The sequence below is a fragment of the Trichosurus vulpecula genome, chromosome 4 (assembly GCF_011100635.1).
Source record: "Trichosurus vulpecula isolate mTriVul1 chromosome 4, mTriVul1.pri, whole genome shotgun sequence".
Taxonomy (NCBI): Eukaryota; Metazoa; Chordata; class Mammalia; order Diprotodontia; family Phalangeridae; genus Trichosurus; species Trichosurus vulpecula.
In genome coordinates this window covers 134,362,985-134,382,245 of record NC_050576.1, presented here as the reverse complement: position 1 = coordinate 134,382,245, position 19,261 = coordinate 134,362,985, and the positions used below count along the sequence as shown (strand labels likewise).

At 39.5% G+C, this 19,261-nt stretch overlaps 1 protein-coding gene across 1 annotated transcript in view; it reads right to left on the bottom strand.

The window, feature by feature from the left end:
- The window catches only part of SMYD3 (SET and MYND domain containing 3), a 1,057,397-nt gene that overhangs the window by 354,508 nt on the left and 683,628 nt on the right, over positions 1-19,261 (bottom strand). The window lies entirely within an intron of this gene.

The following is a 19,261-nucleotide window of genomic DNA, read 5'->3' as shown; positions in this document are numbered from 1 at the left end:
TTTAAGAAAACTAAAAAAGAATAATTAAAATGATAAATCTAACATCATAACAGCGCAGGGACTAATACGGAACCATCTGCAAGAAAACATGCTTATTTTTCTCCACTCGATTTGCAGTCAGTCAATCTCCTCAATTCTTATTCAAACATTAGAGATTGGAATCAGAAATTGAATGAATTGTTAATCCAAGAAATCAGTTGTTACTATAGTGATCCTTATTAATCTCTTGCAGTAAACATCACTTCATGGTAAGTTAGGGAAGCGGCATTTCAAAAAGCATGGATGCTTTAAACATAAAAAGAGGGTCATTTTCATTCTAGCAGCAGCTTAGGCTGTGGAGTCTGTACCACTATCAGCCATTTTAATTCAAAAACAATATTTAGGCTGTGGAAAGCAGGCTGATAACCTCCCTGCCTTTGTTCTAAATCTCTGAAACAGAAGAGACATTTCCTATGACAGCATCAATTACAGTGTCTCTGGAGTTGTGCTTTAAACCCTCTCTTGTTGCTGCAGAAATTCACCAATTTTGTGGCAGCAATTTCAGGACCGATTGGATGAAAATCTCACTTCTGACTAGAAAGGACTTAACAGAAATACAAATAGCTCTTTGCTTAGGGTTTCAGAAAACAATGATGGTGCTTAACAGGTTACCCAGTATTAATTATTAATGTCTAGATACATTAAATGTAAGTACTCCTTAGTCCCTCAAGTGATCATAAAACTGTAGAATTCCAGAGTTGGAGGGGTCCTTAGAGGTCACGGAATTCAACCCTGCCTACTTATAAAGCAGTAATTCACAAACAATACTTCATATTTGGGGAATGGGGAAGAGGATTCTCCCACAATGCACCTAAGAAAGAATGAATCCTGCCAGTTTCAGTGCCCTTTGTAATTAGATAAGGCAATACTTGATGGTCTGGATTTGATCACCTCTCTCTCAGGAAGCCATTGCCTTTTTCCCCAAAACATAGAAAACTGGGAATGAAACACGTCAAGCAGTAAATTATGGCCAGTCTCCTTCCTCAAAAGGTTGGTAGTGCTATGCTTCCTGAACAAAAGAACATAACTGAATGATGATGATGATGATGATGATGATGATGATACAACAGATGCCCAACATATCACACTGCCTCTACATAAAATATAACTGAGATCAAGGGCTTTGAAATGGATCACAGTTTAGTAAAAATATCACTAATTCCACTCCTTTCCAGCTCCTCTTTATGTTTTGTCTTCTCACATTAGAAGGTAAACTCTTTGTTTTGTATTTGGCAAGGCAATAGGGGTTAAGTGACTTGGCCAGGGTCACACAGCTAGTAAGTGTCAAGTGTCTGAGGCTATATTTGAATTCAAGTCTGAGAGAGAGAGAGAGGGAGGGAGAGAGACAGAGACAGAGACAGACAGAAAGACAGAGTCTTATCTTATCCTATCCTGATGTGAATACCAAACAGCTATGTGACTAGATAAATCACTAATCCTCTCTCAAACTTAGTTCCCTCTCTTGTAAAATGAGTCTCACATTACTTCGAGACTTCCCTCATAGGGTGGTGATAAAGAACCCTTTTTATAGACTAACACTAGGGTCTCAGGGCTTATTATAAGTTCATAGCACCACAGTAACTACTCAGAGCAAGCCAACATTTGCTTCCAGGTCTTCCTTAGCACAGTCACAGAGGGGACCCTAACCTTTTTTGGGATACTTGTAACCTGGGCTTAAAGGATTCCCCAAAGGTCTAGAAATGTTAGATGAAACTATTATACAAACACAACTGTGCTTTAACCAGGGTTCAAATCCCACCTTTGTCACTTTCTACCTGTGTAGTCTCGGGCAAATCACCCACCCTCTCTGGGCCTTGATTTCCTCATTGTTAAAATGAGGAGTATAAAGAAGGTGATTTCCTAAGTACCTTCTAGCTTTAGATCCATAATCTTTTGATAGGGGAACAGGTCAGGTAGGGAAGCCATTCACACACCTCTGTGAGTGTATAATGTGTATGTGTGTGTGTATTTGTATGTATACATATATATATATATATATATATATAATTCACACACACATATTATACTCACATCTACACACATATACATATACATACATATATAGCTAATCAGGATGTGTGTATGTATATATGTGGTTATAGGTGTATATATGTATGTGTGTGTATGTATATATATATATGATGTGTCTATGATATATATTTATTCATTTACATTCATATATAGCCTTAAGTTGATAAAGTTCTTTGTGTTTGTTTTCTTATGACCTTCACAAGGATCCTGTAAGATATATAGCACATACTACTATCCCCACTGTGCAGATATGGAGACTGATGTTTGTAGGCATCTAAGTGGCATAGTAGCTAGAGCTCTAGACCCAGAGTCAGGAAAAAATGAGTTCATATCTACTCTCAGACACTAGCTGAGTGACCCAGGGCAAGTCATTTAACTTTTGTCTCCCTCAATTTCCTCATCTGTGAAGTGGGGTTAATGATAACACCTACCCTCCAGCATGGTGGTAAGGATCCAATGTAATACTTGTTAAGCACTCTGCAAACCTTAAAGAGTTAATCAGACACTGCCCGTTATTATTGCAGAGAATGAGTGACTTGTGGGGGCAGGCAGACAACATCGATTGCTATGTGTCAGGCACTGCGTTAGGTGCTGGAGACAGAAATACAAAGAGAAAGACAGTGAATTCCTTTTCTGTTATAGGTTGGACCAGATGGCCTCAGAGGTCCCTTGTTCCTCTGGGATTCTGTGACTGTGTTTCAGGGAGTCTAACAGAGTGCAGTCCGTTGGCCTACACAATAACACATAAAATAAAATCTTCGGCCATCTATGCTGCCTCTTCAAGTCACACACTTAGAAGTAGGTAGTCACCAGAAATCTCTCACTTCAACTTCCCAATCTTAATTAGTGGGCTTGACCAGCTCCAGGAACTTTCTATGATGCTCTGATGCCAGAAATCAATACAATAAGTGGGTCTACATCTCAGTGATCAAAACACAGCAATTTACTCTAGAAGGTCCCCGGTTCCTTCTGCCATTTGTGTTCATAACATATGCTTTCACATACATAGCTTCATTTGCTACACAAATGTTGGGTTTTGTTACAAGCCCTACAGCAAAAACAAATACTGCATCTTTACAATTTCCGTTTCTGAGTTTTAGCCCAGACTTGGCCATAGAGGGATGCGCTTTGAATGGCTCCCATTCAGCTCACCCAGATGATTTCTCCCACCCAATGCTAGTATCAAAAAGGGAGTTTTAGTAGGTGAATTTTTGGCAGACAGACACATCCAAATCACATTAATTGGAGTCTCTTGTTGCAGGTTTCCCAGCATTTCCATTTCTCTGTGGGTACTTTATGTGGCACACATGGTATCTGGCAGGTGTAGGATTCTCATCTCTGATTGCCTATATTCCCAATCTACTTTCCTCAGCTATTTTCGTACAGCAAAGCAATTATGGTTTAAAATCAGTTTATAACATGCACTCATCCATATTCAGTTCTCTTCCACTTCAGGCGAATCTTACCCAGAGAAAAAAAATATTAAGAGCTATGTGTCAAGGAGGAGCTGGAATTGAGAAAATCCTCCCTGTGCAACGGCTCCTGTCTTTTGGCACTCAAAAGTTCACCCATCAAGAACTAATAAAGTACTCCATTCATTGTTAACTAGACAAAAGACAAGGCCCCACCCACCAAAGTTTACATTTCATAGTGAAAAGGAGATATAATGATGTTTACGATAAAATCGAACTCATTTGGAATCATGAGGGCATACAAAATTGATGAAATACTTGATATATGGACCGGAATTTAAGAATACCTCAAAGGACCAAGCTGTATTGATTGATACAGTATTTTTCTGTAATCGATACAGCAAAGCAAATAGAGGTAATAGGATGGACATTTTTCTTTTAAAGTAAAATTATAACGTCTTCTTGTAGATGTTTTCACTTACAGTACATTTGCAGAGATAGGAGAAATTATAGAAAAGTTATTTCTAAAACTTTTTGCATTCATTGACATACCAGGTCCTTCTGGTGTTAAAGAAAAAAGTTTCATTCTCTTCAAGTACATGCAATAACAAAATGCACACAATAGTCAGAGGGACCTGAGTCAAAGTCCTACCTCTGACATAGACTGGTTGTGTGATAGCAAGGCAAACCACTTAAATTTTCAATGCTCAACGGTACCTAGAAAAGACTACAAATTGCAAAGTAGGTGTTGACCTGAAGAGGGTTTCCTTGCAGGGATTCCTGCAAGTCCCAGTTAAAATCCCACTTTCTACAAGATGCCTTTCCTGATCCCTCTTAATGCTCCCCTCAACTGATTCTCTTCAGTTTATCCTGTACATAACTTGTTTGTACTTAGTTGTTTGTTTGTTGCTTCCCACATTAATTAAAGAGCTCCTTGAGAATAGGGACTATATTTTGCCTTATTGTGTATTATAGCCCCAGGGCTTAGCACAGTGTCTGAAATATATTAAATGCTTAATATAGAGCAGAGGTTCCCAAACTTATTTGGCCTACTGCCTCCTTTTCAAAACAAAAAAACTACTCAGCACCCCTCCTGGAAATCTTTAACTCTTTGGCAATTTTTAAAAAATTTGCCTCACTTAAATATATATATATATATATATATACACACACATATGTATTTTTTAAATGACACATCTTAAATTTAATAATTTACGGTAAATTTATGGGTTTTTCTGCATTAAAATTGTGATAATGCAATGTAACCATATAGCATCATATTGTAAACAAGGCATTATATGCACATATATGCCCTTGTACACTGGACTTCCCCACAATAGGTAACATGCTCACCTGCCAACACTCGATTGCTGAGACCTATCAGTGGACTTGAACACTGATGGGTTATAACTTGCATTTTGTGTGTTTATTTGGAAAATAATGTAATCATTAAGACTTAACTCTGTTACACAACAGATGAAATACTTGGTGCTTTTTCAATATTTTCTTAGCTTCTCTTTCTTTCCTTATGCTTCCACTGCCCCCTTATTTTTATTCAATGCCCCGCACCTGAGGCTATTACCCCCCCACTCCCCCATTTTTCCTACCCCAACCCCATTGTTCCAGCTCCCCCCAGGGGGTGCCATGGCCCTCTTTGGGAACCTATGAATAGAGGATCTGTATGCCTAGGTGGCAGCTAGGTGGCTCAATGAATAGAGTACTGGGCCCAGAATCAGGAAGATCAGAGTTCAGATATTTACTAGCTGTGTGAGCCTGAGCAAATCATTTCACCTCTGCTTGCCTCAGTTTCCTCAACTGTGAAATGAGGATAATCACAGTGCCTACTTCACTGGATTATTGTGAGGGTCACATGAGATAATCTTTGTAGAAATCACCTAGCACAGGGTTCTGCACACAGTAGGTGCTATAGAAATGCTTATTTCCTTCCCTCTCCCTCCCCATCTCTTAATAAATGCTTACTGACTGACCGACTACACTAATGAAATGGTAGGTCTAATCCACATTCATACATGCAAGAAGAAAAAAATTAATTTAAGAGAAAATACTTTGGATGACAGCATTTATTAAATCTTATTATGTACAAAGCACTGAGCTAAGCATTGGGGATACAAATAGTAAAAACGAAGCCACTCCTGCCCTCACAGAGCTTACATTTCTAATGGGGGCTTGAAATGAGCCCAGTAAACTGAGGGGAAGGGAGGCTTTGGAGGGTGTGCAAGGTGATGAAATGGAAAGAGCATCGGACTTAAGGTTTGGGTCTGAGTTTCACTTATTGGCTACATGACCTTGGGTAAGTCACCCCTTTCTAAGTAACAATTTTTCAGCTGTAAAATGGATCCAATAACATTTTCACTACCTACTTCAAAGGATGGTCATGTGGTTCAAATACGATATCACAGGTACTTTGTAACAGTAAAGTATGACATACCTATAAGTTCCTGTTATCTCTATCTGACATTCCTTGTGGATCTTAGCTAGAAAGGTCAAACCCACCTGGTTCTCAGAGCAGCAGTGAGGAATGCCAGAGACAGCTCTACTCACAACTACAAATCTACAGAGGCATTATAAATACACTGTAATATTTTCAAGCTGCCGTTTTACCTCCACACAATGTCCAAAAAAAAACCAAAACAACTCCCTGCTATTCTGACAAATAAACACATCTCAGAGCATTTTTCATCATAAATCAGCTTCTCCAGTTTCAAGGAGGCAAAGAAAAATTGAGAAAAATACTTTTCTCCAGGACCTGATTTCTGTGCCAGTAAACATCCTCCCTTTCTCTTTAGGGTCCAGTTCAATGCTACCTCCTTCACCAAGTGTTCCTTGATCACCCCAGCTAAAAGTGACCTTTCCCAATTCTGATTTCTTTTTTTTTTTGGTTTTTTGGCAGGGCAATTGGGGTTAAGTGACTTGCCCAAGGTCACACAGCTAGTACATGTGTCAAGTGTCTGAGGCCGCATTTGAACTCAGGTCCTCCTGACTCCAGGGCCAGTGCTGTACTCACTGCACCACCTAGCTGCCCCACCAATTCTGATTTCTTATAGCACATTGTATTCACTGGACACTTACATCTGGTTGTCAGAGCTATTATGAATCCCTGATGTATCGTGTCTGCTAGATCATAAGGCCATGGACTATGTCTTCTGGGGGAGAACACAATGGAAACTTTAAAGTTCTACCCTGGGTGTCCCAAAAGTTCGAGTTCAGTTTTAAGCTTTAATAATTTAATCTTACTACCTGTGAGACCTTGGGCAAACCACTCAATCCTTCCAGGGCTTCAGCTTCCTCATTTTTAAAATGAGGAGGTTGGACTGGATGCCCTGTGAGGTCCCGTCCGGCTTTAAGAACTCAAAACCGCACTAAGACTTTGGGGACAACCCAGATACACGAGCTGTTGCTCTTATTATTCATCTTTGATAATACCATCTAAAATACTGAGTTGAATTAACATCCACCCAATAAAGATTTTTTAAATGAATAATAGATATAAAGTAAAAAATAATATCTGCTATTTATAGAACACTTTAAAGCTCACAAAGGACTTTACAAACATTTATCTCATTTGAGCCTCAAAAGAGCCCTATAAAGTAAGGTACTTACACATATCATCCCCATATTACAGATGAGAAAACTGAGGCTATGGAAGTGATTTTGCCCAGTGTCAGCCAGGATTTGAACTGAACCCAGGTCTTTCTGACCTCAAGTCTTTCCATGATGTCACACTTCCCCTTCAACAGCAAACAACACAAGAGTACATCGCGAAGTGCTGAGTTGTAGGGAACATAGTAAATGTGTTCTTGGGGAATATTCATTGAATGAAATGGTTGTGAGGAAAGTATAACATGGTATCTTTGGATGGTGGCTCCTACTCTCTTCCCTGCGCACAGACACGCATATGTTGGGAATACACATCACATTCTGGTTTTCCATCAAAGATGTTAAGGTGCCATCTGTCTGCTTTCAACTGCTTTAGAAAGTGTTGAAAGCCTCCCTCTGGTCTCCGGGTTTCCATATCTGTTCCTGGGTGACAGTCCCAAACATAAGCACCACGCATCCACCACTAGGCCAGTGGAGTTATTTTTTTAGTGTTTCCACTAAGCAGCTGTTCTCCCTAATGCTAGAACACTTACATCAGATTTTGGAAAATTCTACCCAGTTAAAATGAAAAAAAAAATCAGGGTAGTCTGAGTTTCCTCCTTGATGACTTTTATCTGTCAATACTGGGATTAATAGGTTCATTAGACCCTTCCTTCAAAGCTCAGTTCTGCCAACCTCTTCCATGAAGCCTTCTGCCTCTGACTGCATTAGCCCTCCAGTGAAGTGGACACCAAGGGTGGATGAGCAGCCCTGAAAAGGACTTTCCCCAGTCAAATGGGTGGATGAGAACAATTTGTTACCACAGCCATGAAGGTGGCTGAAGCTGGAGAGCATGGTCAGGCATCAAAGATGCCCAAGGTCATCCATTGCACCCTGGGCCATCAGCAGTCATCCTGATTTTTGTCCTGCCTCACTTAAATCCAATTCACTTACAAGTTAAGACATGACCCTGTGATGTTATTGGTCCTCTGGGAAGACGGACAAACAACATCTAGCCTTAGCCCTCATCAACCTCCTCTTCTGAACTCCTATAGTGCTGAGCATCTACCCCACACAATTTAAGACTTAGGAGAAGAGAATTATAGATCTAGAGATGGAAAGGATGTCAGAAACCATCCTGTCCAACCATCTCATTTTAGAAATAAGTAAACTGATAACTAGAGAGTTAAGTGACTTCTCTAAGGTCGTATCAAGCTTAAGAAGTGGGATCTGAATTCAGGTTTTCTGACTCCAGAACCAGTTTTCTTAATTACACACTCTGGTATGTAACTACCTGTTTATTAAAGTTTATTTAAAAAAAATGCTTCATATGAGAACACCTGGAAAAATTTCCTTATCTGTGAAGAGAAGACAGACCTCTAAGCTGCCTTCCATCTCTAAGTTTACAATCCAGGCAATCTATGATCTCTGGAGAAACCAGATTCTCCCCAAGTCTAAATTTGTTTGCAGAGCCTTCTCCATTTTAAAAACTCTTTGGGTTGTGCTTAGATTCAGTTAATACATGGGAATCTTGCTTTATGGTAAAAGATGACTTACTGGAATGTGCACCTACATCATGGGCCTACTTTTGCAACATTGTCTTAATGGCAGGTACTTTCTTTTGTTTCCTGTCATTGACATGCTTGAAAATAAAAGCTCTATCTGTGAAATTAATTATCAACTTTGTTTCTATCTCATGTGTGACAGCTGAAGGGATGCATGTTCAAGGGTTGCTGGTAATTAATTACTTTTGAAAAGGAGATGTTGACATTTTGTGACCTATTAACAATGAAATTCACGGATGAGATGATGAGATGATGGCTCAATTAATGTTTTCTTTTGTTCATTGTTTTGTTTTTGTGGGAAGTACAGCCTAATGGAAAGAGTCATATGTGGAGTTAGAAAATGTAGGTTCTAATACTGGCTCAACAGTTACTTAGAAGTATGACCCTGAGCCTTGGTTTGCTTATCCACAAAATGGGGGTTGTAATGCCTATTGACTTTTGGGAGTAGTCTGGAGTAGATAGATTGGACAGATAGATAGAAGGAAGGATGGATGGATGGATGGATGAATAAATAGACATACAGGTGGATGGACAGAGAGACAAAGTTAGCAATTTCTGGATGCTTACTATGTGTCAGGCATTGTGCTAATCACTAGAGATACAAATGTGGACAGAGGGAAGGGAAGGGTGTCTGTCCACATAGAGTATCACACTCTTACTGGTAGGAGCTCTGCCCAAAAAGGAATGTAAATCTTAATCTCTGAAACTTTTTTAAAACCCCAAATCACTCTTGCTTTCATTGATTGGCCATCAATATGTCCCAGGTCAAGCCCTACCTGGTCATTGTTTGGGGCCTGATTGGATCAGAATGAATGCAAATAGCAATTGTTTCTGTTTTGGCCAGAAACCCTGAGGATCTTCCCCTCCCTGATTAGATTTTTTAAATTTTAATTTTATTTATTTATTTTGGGGTAGGGGAGGTAAAGAGGCCATTTTCTGCTTCATTTCTCATTAAGCCTTAATCACCGAATGGGATCCGCCTCAGTCAAACCTAGACCTGTTGAAGACCTTCGCTTGAAAAGACAGAAGTCCCCCAATGCATCCTTTGCCAGCTCCACTTGTTCTGATCTATATCTGACCACTGGACCCATATGGCTCCAGGGAGAAAGTGAGGCTGGCCATTTTGCACAACCCTCCTTCATTTAAATCCAATTCACTTGCATGTCATGGCATTACTTCCCTGATATCATGGCCCTCTTCAAGAACAAAGGACAAAGAGCAGCAAGAGATACAAATCTAAACAAACCAGACAGTCCTGCAAGGACCCCTACTGAAATAGTGATCTGGCAGGTGGTACTCAATCAGGAAAGTAAAGGCCTCAGGCAGAGGTTTCTCCATGGTAACAAATTAGCTGACGAGGAAGAGGGAAAGAAGAATAATTGAAAACCTAGCAGGAAGAGTCAGGTTCAAGACCAACCTCTGACAAATACTGGCTCTGTGACCCTAGGTAAGTCACTTAACATCTCAATTCCCCTGGAAACTCTGTAAGGCCATAACTTGTAAGGCAGGGAGTGATCCTCATTGGTGAAGTTTCCTTACCTAGAGTCCCAGTTACCAATGAAATAGCTGGCCTGGCTATAACAAGGACAAAACTATCTATTTCACAGGGTGAGGAAAATGATTTGCAAACCTTAAAGTGCTATCCAAAAGTGGGCTATTTTTAATCTCTTGTGTCACATGGTACCTGCCTTATATAGGCTTCTACATGGGTTTGCAGCCTATACAAAGAACAGCAATAATAATCATGTTGGGGTCCAAAACATAAGATTTTGATGGAAAATTATTTTTGAAATTACTTAGTCACTTTTATCTGTCACATTTATCTATGTGTATAAATACACTCTTGTGTATACATGTTAAGACACATACGTACATCTCGATACACACACAAATGCTTTTATGTATATATGGGTTGCCATACTATGTATCTATGTATACAAATGCAAATTTACACATCTCTATCATATTATAACTAGAGCTACATGAGATTATATAAATATGCACACATTTATGTGTATACAAAATATAATACTTCTAAAATAAACACAATACCTCCAAAATAGCGCTAGTGTAGTTGTTTGTCATTAGTATCAACACAGAAAATCTTAAATCTATAGTAACAAAGAAAATCTTTTAAAGATGTTGATCTCGGGTGCTCTTTGAAACCTGACAATTTTGCTATATTCCTCGAGGGAATGATGGACACCTGTTAGAAACGCTATCTATAGACCGTCCTGTTTCATCTTGAGGACAAATAAGGGACAAGAAAACGACTCCAAGTCTCTATTCACTGACTCATTGAATGGCTGAGTGATTGACTACTGTACTAAGTTTTTATAAGCCATGCTTTCTGCCTGTGAGGAGTCTATAAGCTAGACAGCAGGTGTATCTAGTACAGTGGAAAGAGAGCTGGGAATTTTCATCATGGGCTAATAGATTTAGAGCTGGAAGGGAACTTAGAGGGCCACTGAGTTCAAATGTCTCATTTTACAGATGAAGAAACTGAGGTTTGCAGAGAGATTAAATGACATCAATAACATCAATTCAATTTTTCCTGACTCTAAGACCAGTGTTCTTACCATTGTTCAGTCATTTATCTTTGTGACCCCATAGACCATATTATCCATGTGATTTTCCTGGCAAAGATAGGGCAGTGCTTTGCAATTTCCTTCTCCAGTAGATTAAGGCAAATAGAGGTTAAGTGACTTGCCCAGGGTCACACAGCTGGTTAGTGTCTGAGGGTACATTTGAACTCAGGTCTTCCTGCCTCCAGGCCCAGTGCTCTCTCCACGAAGCCACCTAGCTGCCTCCTAGGCAGAGGTTAAATGACTTGCCCAAGGTCACACAGCTGCCTCAAAAATAGTTCAAAGATGAAGCACACCACTACCTAGCTGCTAATATATTAATTAGGACCTAACTTCAAATCCTGGTTCTACTATCTGTCTGAGCTTGGACAAGTCACAACCTCTTACAATTTCAGTTTCCTCATTTGTCAAATGAAGGAGTTATACTAGATGACGTCTAAGGTCTCCACAGATCTATGACAAGTCTTTTATTCCTCTTCTGGCTCTGATCTCGACTCAACAGACTTCCCCACCATTCCCCAGAAGCCTTATTATGCTAGAAAATGCTTCTGCCTCCATGTCTTCTCATCCTAGAAGATCCCTCTGTCTTTGTGGCCTCATCTTCCAATTGGTGAGTTCCTCCTTAGACCCTCCACTTGTGAATCTGCCCGAATCATCCAGCCTCACTTCTTCATTCCTCTGCCCACTCTACCGCTGACTCTCAAAACTTCTTCACCTAGGGAAGCTTGCCTCACCACCATCATGACCATCCCTTTTACAGTTCAGCTCCCTTTTATGTGTTTTCTTTCCCCATTAGAACGTAAGCTCTTTTCGACTCTTTGCTAGTATTTGTATTTCCAGTGCTGGTACATTTCAAATCAGTATTTATTTCTCAATAAAAAGAAGAGAGCCATAATGTGGTACAACAGAATCAAGAGACTTCAGCTGAAATCCCAGCACATCTACTCACTACCATTATGACATTAGGCAAGACATTTTATTTCTCTTGGAGACAGTTTTCTCATCTATAAAATGAGGGGTTAGACGAGATGGTATCGAAGTTTCTTTACAATTCTGAATCATAAGCACAAAGATGACAAGGAATGAAATCCAATCCAACTGGTGTTTATTAAACAACAACAATATGAGAGGTTTTGTGCTAGGTGTTATGGGGACATATAAATGAATAAAATACAGACTCTTCTTTTATATTCTACTAGGAAATATAAGATAAATGAACAAATAACTAGTATATGAATATGTATGTATATATGTAGCTCTCTCTCTCTCTCTCTCTCTCTCTCTCTCTCTCTTCATAGACACATAGATATAGCAGCTAGGTGGAGCAATGAGCAGAGTACGAGGTCTAAGTTCAGGAAGAGTCGTCTTCACGAGTTCAAATCTGTCCTCAGACACTTACTAGCTCTGTGACCTTGGGTACGTCGTTTAACTCTGTTTGCCTTGGTTCCTCATCTATAAAATAAACTGGAGAAGAAAGTGGCAAATCACTCCTGTATCTTTCCAAGAGCATCCAAAATGGCATCATGATTAGCTGGATACAACTGAAACAACTTAACAACAAATATATATATATATATATGTGTGTATGCACACACATATATATGCACACATACACATATTAATACATACTCATATCCACTTGCATATGCATATATACATATACACGCACATATATGATCTCTTTTATAAATGAGGTACAAAGTGCCATAGGAATACAGAGGATGAAGAAACTATTTCTGGATAGAGGTATCAGAGTTGTGATTAATCAGAGGTGGCCTCATTAAAAAGATGACATTTGGTGTGACATTGACAAATGATAGGTAGATGTGGGGCACAAATGAAGAAGAGAACAAAGTGTATTCAGAGAGTGGTGAGATTTTTGCATATATGAAGAAGAACACTGAGAAAGAGAGATGAAAATATGGATTTAGAACCAAAACATGCAGGACCTTGAACACTCTGCTAAGGAATTTGTATTTATTCAGTGGGTAAGAAGGAGCTATTGAAGGTTTTGGATGGAAACAATTTTGTCTAGACTATTATAAGAGCTTTCTTGCTGGTCTCTCTGCCTTAACTTTCTCCCCAATCCAAACCATCCTCCACTTGGCTCCTAGAGTGGAAGCCTGACTGTGTTATCCCCCTACTCAATAGATTCCAACGGCTTTCTGTTACCTCTGAGATCAAATATAAAATCCTGTTTAACATTTAAATCCCTCACAACCTAGCCCCTTCCTCCCTGTTCCTGTCTTCTTACACTTTTTTCCACACTAGTCTACTTACTATTCCCTGGACCCAACACTACATTTCCTGAGTCGTTGCACCTGCAGGGGCTGTCCTTTATGCCTTATAATTCTATATATTTTATTTTATGCATTTAAAAACATTCTTAGAAGGATCCACCTCATTGCCAAAGGGCTACATGACACACAAAAAAGTTAAGAATCTATGCTCTAAATCAGGGCTGTCCAAAATGCGGCCCATGGGCCACATGCAGCCCACCTACAAGCATAGAAATTTACATAAATGTTTTAGTAAATGAAGCTGAGCTACCACAGAGCTCTCACTAAAATGGCAAATCAAAATGTTTTGTCTATTGTTTCATTAAAAACCTAAGGTTGGACAGCCCTGCTCTAAATGATGGGGAGGATCTGATGGATGGATTAATGAATTAATTAATAAAAAAAATGAGGACTTACTATGTGCCACAACCATAGGTGGAAGGGAGAAAGAAAGGCATTTCAGTCAAACGAACAACATAAACACAGGTTTAGAATTAGGAATGAACATGAAGGGAGGAAAAAGGGTTGGCTCAGGTAACAACTTTGGGTCAGGCAGTGATAAATTCTACTTTTTGTAGGTGGAATGGTATCAGATTATGGAGGATATTGAATGCCAGGTTGAGAATACTGAGATTTTTGCTAAAAGCAATGGGAAGCTTTTGATATGAGAGTGATATGATTGAAATCATATCCTAAGAAAATTAGTCTGATTGCAATACATAAGACAGAGACTGAAAACAGGGAGACAATTCTGATCCTGTTAACAATAAACCAGGCATAAAGCAGTAAGAACCTGACCTAGAGTCGCGGCAATGCCAGTGGAAAGGAAGGCGCAGACATGTGTCAGAAAAACAATCATGGAATGTTATAGCTATAAAGCAACCTGGAGAACATCTACCCCAATTTCCTTATTTACAAGAAAAAACTCAAACTTAGAGAGGGGATTAGTTACTTAGCCAGAATTACAGGCTAGTTAGTGCCAATAGGTAGGGTTGGGACCAGCACCCGGGCAATATGGCCCAAACTCAGTCAATGGTTAGGGTTAGAGAAAGAGTGTATACAGAAGACTCAAATATGTCTCTGACATATTAAGCCTAGAAAACTAGAATGATTTTGATATCATCCATTACAGGAAACCCCATGAAGAGAATCTGGTTTCCAGAGGCTGCAGGGCTCAAAAATTATTAATAGTCATTGGCTTCAGGAGCCACAACATGGGGTGTACAATTATTCAAGAGATAGGTAAAAGTGTGGCACCAATATAATCTTCTTGCTCCTTCATCTACTTTCTTCACCCCCATAGTCTTTTGCTCTACAACTCATAATTCTCTGAACCATACGCCCCACCCCACTCACTAGTATTTCTCAGTTTCTCCTGTTTCTACATAGCGGGTGAGGGGGAGAATTATAGTAAACTTGATTTAGGTCCAAGATGGTAACACAAGAAAAACCTAGGAAAGCCAGTGGGTGCATTCACAAGTTAACTCAGTTGGCTGGAACATGGTGCTAACAAAGCCAAGGTCACAAGTTCAATCGTGAGCCTACCAATTACCCTCACTCTATTCCTAAGGCATAGACCCTGGCCAGGAAACTCACACAAATAAGCCATTAGTCACATAAGGGATGGGGTGAGGCAGCATGAATGGATGAGCACAAATCCATCCCTACCAGTGAAAAAATAACCCAAGGTGCATGTTGTAATGGGTTGTTAATAACGGGTTGGCAGCATTATATTTATACATGTTACAGCTAATATTCAATAACAGGCTAATGTCTAACATTAGCCCTAGGGGCTGTCTAAATTCATGTTCAATGTCAATGAAAACATGAAAATCCTCCCTTAAGGTGTTAAGTATAATTTATTAGGTCAATCACAAAAGATCTAGACATGAACTAGAAATCGGGCGTATTCAAATATTTTAGTTAACAATAAACCTTGGGCTAAAGTTGGACATAAGCCCTTGCATTATATGCTATAGAAAGCAGAGTGCATTATTAACAGACAGGTGAAACTAAAAAGGTTTATTTAGTTACAAGTGCAGAGGAGGAAAGAGATGGCACAAACCCCAGAGAATTAGACTGTGTTATTGTTAGTATCCTATGATCTTCAGTATAATTTCGACATTTTTTTTTTCAAAACAAAATAGCTGTGCTGCTCGCTAGACAACTGAAGATCTGTGAAATCAATGTTTGTCTTTCCTACTTACAGAGATGTAAACCTAGATTAGGGATGATACTTGCCTAGCCTTTCAAATCTCTCAGACTAAACATCCCCCCCCAAATCTAATCCTGCCTCTGGCCACTGCCGTGTTAAAACAGCTCTCCAAAGTAGGGAGGAAGGGAGGGAGGGAGGGAGAGAGAAAGAGAAAGAGAGACATAGAGATAGAGATGGAGAGAGAGAGATAGAGATGGAGAGAGAGGGGGGGGAGGGAGGGAGGGAGAGAGAGAGGGAGGGAGGGAGGGAGGGAGAGAGAGAGAGAGAGAGAGAGAGAGACCGAGAGAGAGAGAGAGAGAGAGAGAGAGAGAGAGAGAGAGAGAGCGAGAGAGAGATAGAGAGAGAGAGGCTGTGCGTGTGTGCCAGCAAGAAACACAGTTGAAGTAGGATGCTGTCTGAAGCCCTGTATGACATAACTATAACTAAATTCTTTAATAGATGAGTAAAAATTCAGCCACGTGAATTCACTCCATTTCCTTTCCCTTTTGCACAGGCTGTTTGCCATGTATGACATGTACACCCTCCTCACTTTCATCTTTCAGAATCCCTGGTTTCCTTCCAAGCTCAGCTCAAGTGTCACCTCCTACCTGAGGCCTTTCCTGATCTCCCCCAGCTGCCAACATCTTCAACCCTCTCTCCCTCCCCACACTTTACCTTCTATTTATTTTGTATATATACATTTCTGTGGGCAATTTTTTTTTGGCACATAAGTGCCTTGAGGACAGGGACTATTTTATTTTTTGTCTGGTCTTTGTCTTTTGTATTCCCAGTGCCTAGGACAGTGTCACTGTGTTTTCTTTCCTCACCTGGAAAATGAGGTGATTGGACTACTATATATCATCTCTAGGATTCCATGATCCAGACCAGTGGTATGAAACTCCTATAGAGACATATCCCTGAAGGCCCCACATTGACACAGAAAATCATAAATTAAACATTATCTATGTTGTATTGTATTTTTATTTATTTTGCTAAACATGTTACAATTACATTTTAGTCTGTGGAATCTTGCTGCAACATACCAAGAAGAAGTTTGACACTTATGCTCTATACTTTTACCCACAGCTAGGCTGGAGCCAACTCCAACTGGTGAGCAAGGACTGATTATGAGCATTGGCACTGCAGAAATCAGTAAACACCACAAATCAAGGCTTGAGTTAGTGTTTTGTTGATTGTCTAGAATTAAGAAAGTGATGGGAAAACTGTCAAAATGGGGATTAAACTTAGAAGTGTGTCCTTCATATATAGGTATATATACATTTGTATATATGTATACATGCATGTATGTACATATGTGCATATATACACACATATACATATATATGTGTATATATGCACATATGTATATGTACATGTTATAGAACAGGCTTTACTCTTCTCACCTCCCTTTCCCTCTTTTGTTTTATTTTTGAAACAGGTGTCAGGCATCCTGTGGCTGAACAATCAGTTGGGGAAGGGAAGTAGAAGGGAAAAAGAATTTATGAAGCCAAGAACTGTGTTAAGCACTTGACAATTATTATCTCAGCTGATCCTCACAATAAACCTGTGAGATAGTGTTGAAAGTTAAGGGCAACTAAGTGGCACTGAATTTGGAACCAGGAAGACTCATCTCCCTGGGTTCAAAAATGTGGGCTCAGACACTTACTAGCTATGTGACCTTGGTCAAGTCACTTAACCTTCTTTACCTCAGTTTCCCTCATGTGTAAAATGCACTGGAGAAGGAAATGGCAAACCACGCCACCATCTTTGCCAAGAAAACCCCAAATAGGGTCATGAAGGGTTGGATACAACTTGAAACAACTCAACAACATCAAAAGTATTGAAAGTTACGTTGACTCAGTGACTCACTGTTCCCAGCCCTGTTTGTCAATCACTCAGTCCCCTGATATCTGTGACTAGCCAAGTCGTCCCCCATGACCTTTGTACCCCTACATGCAAATTGTCATGTTCTTGCTCCTTTGGGGAGGAAGTGAGGTGCAAAGGCTTATCTGAACTCTCTTAAAGTTACCTATAAAAGCTGGCTCCACCTTGGAGTCATCACTGATCTCCAGCTACTGTGACAGACTTATGATAAACTCCTTTTAATTCTCTTTGTCCTGAGTTTTACCTTATTAATCAGGATGAAAGCCCAAATGAAGAATTTTCCTTTCAACAGTAGGTATTATTATTACCCCTACTTTGTAGTTGAGGAAACTGAGGTAGTGATTCAGTAATTTGCCCAGGGTCACACAGCTAGCAAGTATCTGAGGACATATTTGAACTCAAGTCTTCCTGGGTCCAGGCCCAAGGTTCTGTCCACTGTGCCAACTGGCTACCTGGAATTGGAAGCTAAGTACGCACAACTTTGCCACGGATTCTGATTTTCTGAAGAAACACATGATAGAAACATTCTCCAAGTTAAGGGACATAACTATTACAGGCCTACTTTACTTTCAAGCTTAATTATCCTTGAGAGGAAGAAAATAAATTTAAGGTCAGACTAACCAAATGCATTAAATAAATGGAATCATAATGGCTAGAAGGAAGCTCCAGAAGTCACGATCTCCCCCTTTGTATAAGAATATACCTACCCACCCCAGAGAGGTGGCTTTCACAAAGATGGCATCTGTTACAAAGCAATCAGATTGGCCAAATTGTTAACAGTCACCCTTGTTCTCTGTATTCAAAGATGAACCTATTAATGGCTATTAGTATGTTCGAAAGCGACAGAATGGTTCTTTACACACTAACAGTTTATAAAATTCTCCCTCTGGGGCTCTGAAATCTTCCATAATTAACAAATGTTTATTAGCTCCCCTCTGGGCTCAAGGCACTATATTAGCCACTTTAAGGAGGGAGGGAAGAAGGAAGGAAGGTTAAAGGGGGAAGTGGGAAGGGAGAAAGGGAAAGGAAAGGGAATTCAAAACAAACAAACCTTGCAGGGAAAAGCTAATATATGGGAAAATCTGTCTGGGCTTAGCCATATTTTGGGAATACAATAAAATTCCTATTTTGAAACTAAAATCGCAAAATATGGCAGTATCACATAGGGCAAATTTCAAATCTTATTTGATTCACAGGTTTCCATGAGATTATTTTGGCCTTGTTGGACAGATTTTCATGTCTATCCCAAAACAGTGATACAATTTTGTAAATATACTATCTTCAAAATGTAAATATCCTTTGATATGTTTTTTTTGTTCCAACAAGCAAATGAAATTGTACTTTCTCATTCTAACTGGTATTCCACTTATATCTCACCTGCTAAATGTAAATACCTTGAGGATAGGATGGTACCATTTTCTATCTCTGCATGATGTATAGGGACTTGGCAACTAGAATAAAGAAGACCTTAGTTCAAATCCCACTATAAGTATAAGTATCTACTACCTATGTAACCTCAGACAAATCACTTAATCTGACTGACCCTCGGTCTCCTCATCTGCAAAAACAAAACAAAACAAAACAAAACAAAAAAAAACCAAAAGCAGCACCTACCTTATCCACTGTTTACTCAAATGAGATAATTTATTAAAAAATGCTTTGCGAACCTTAAATG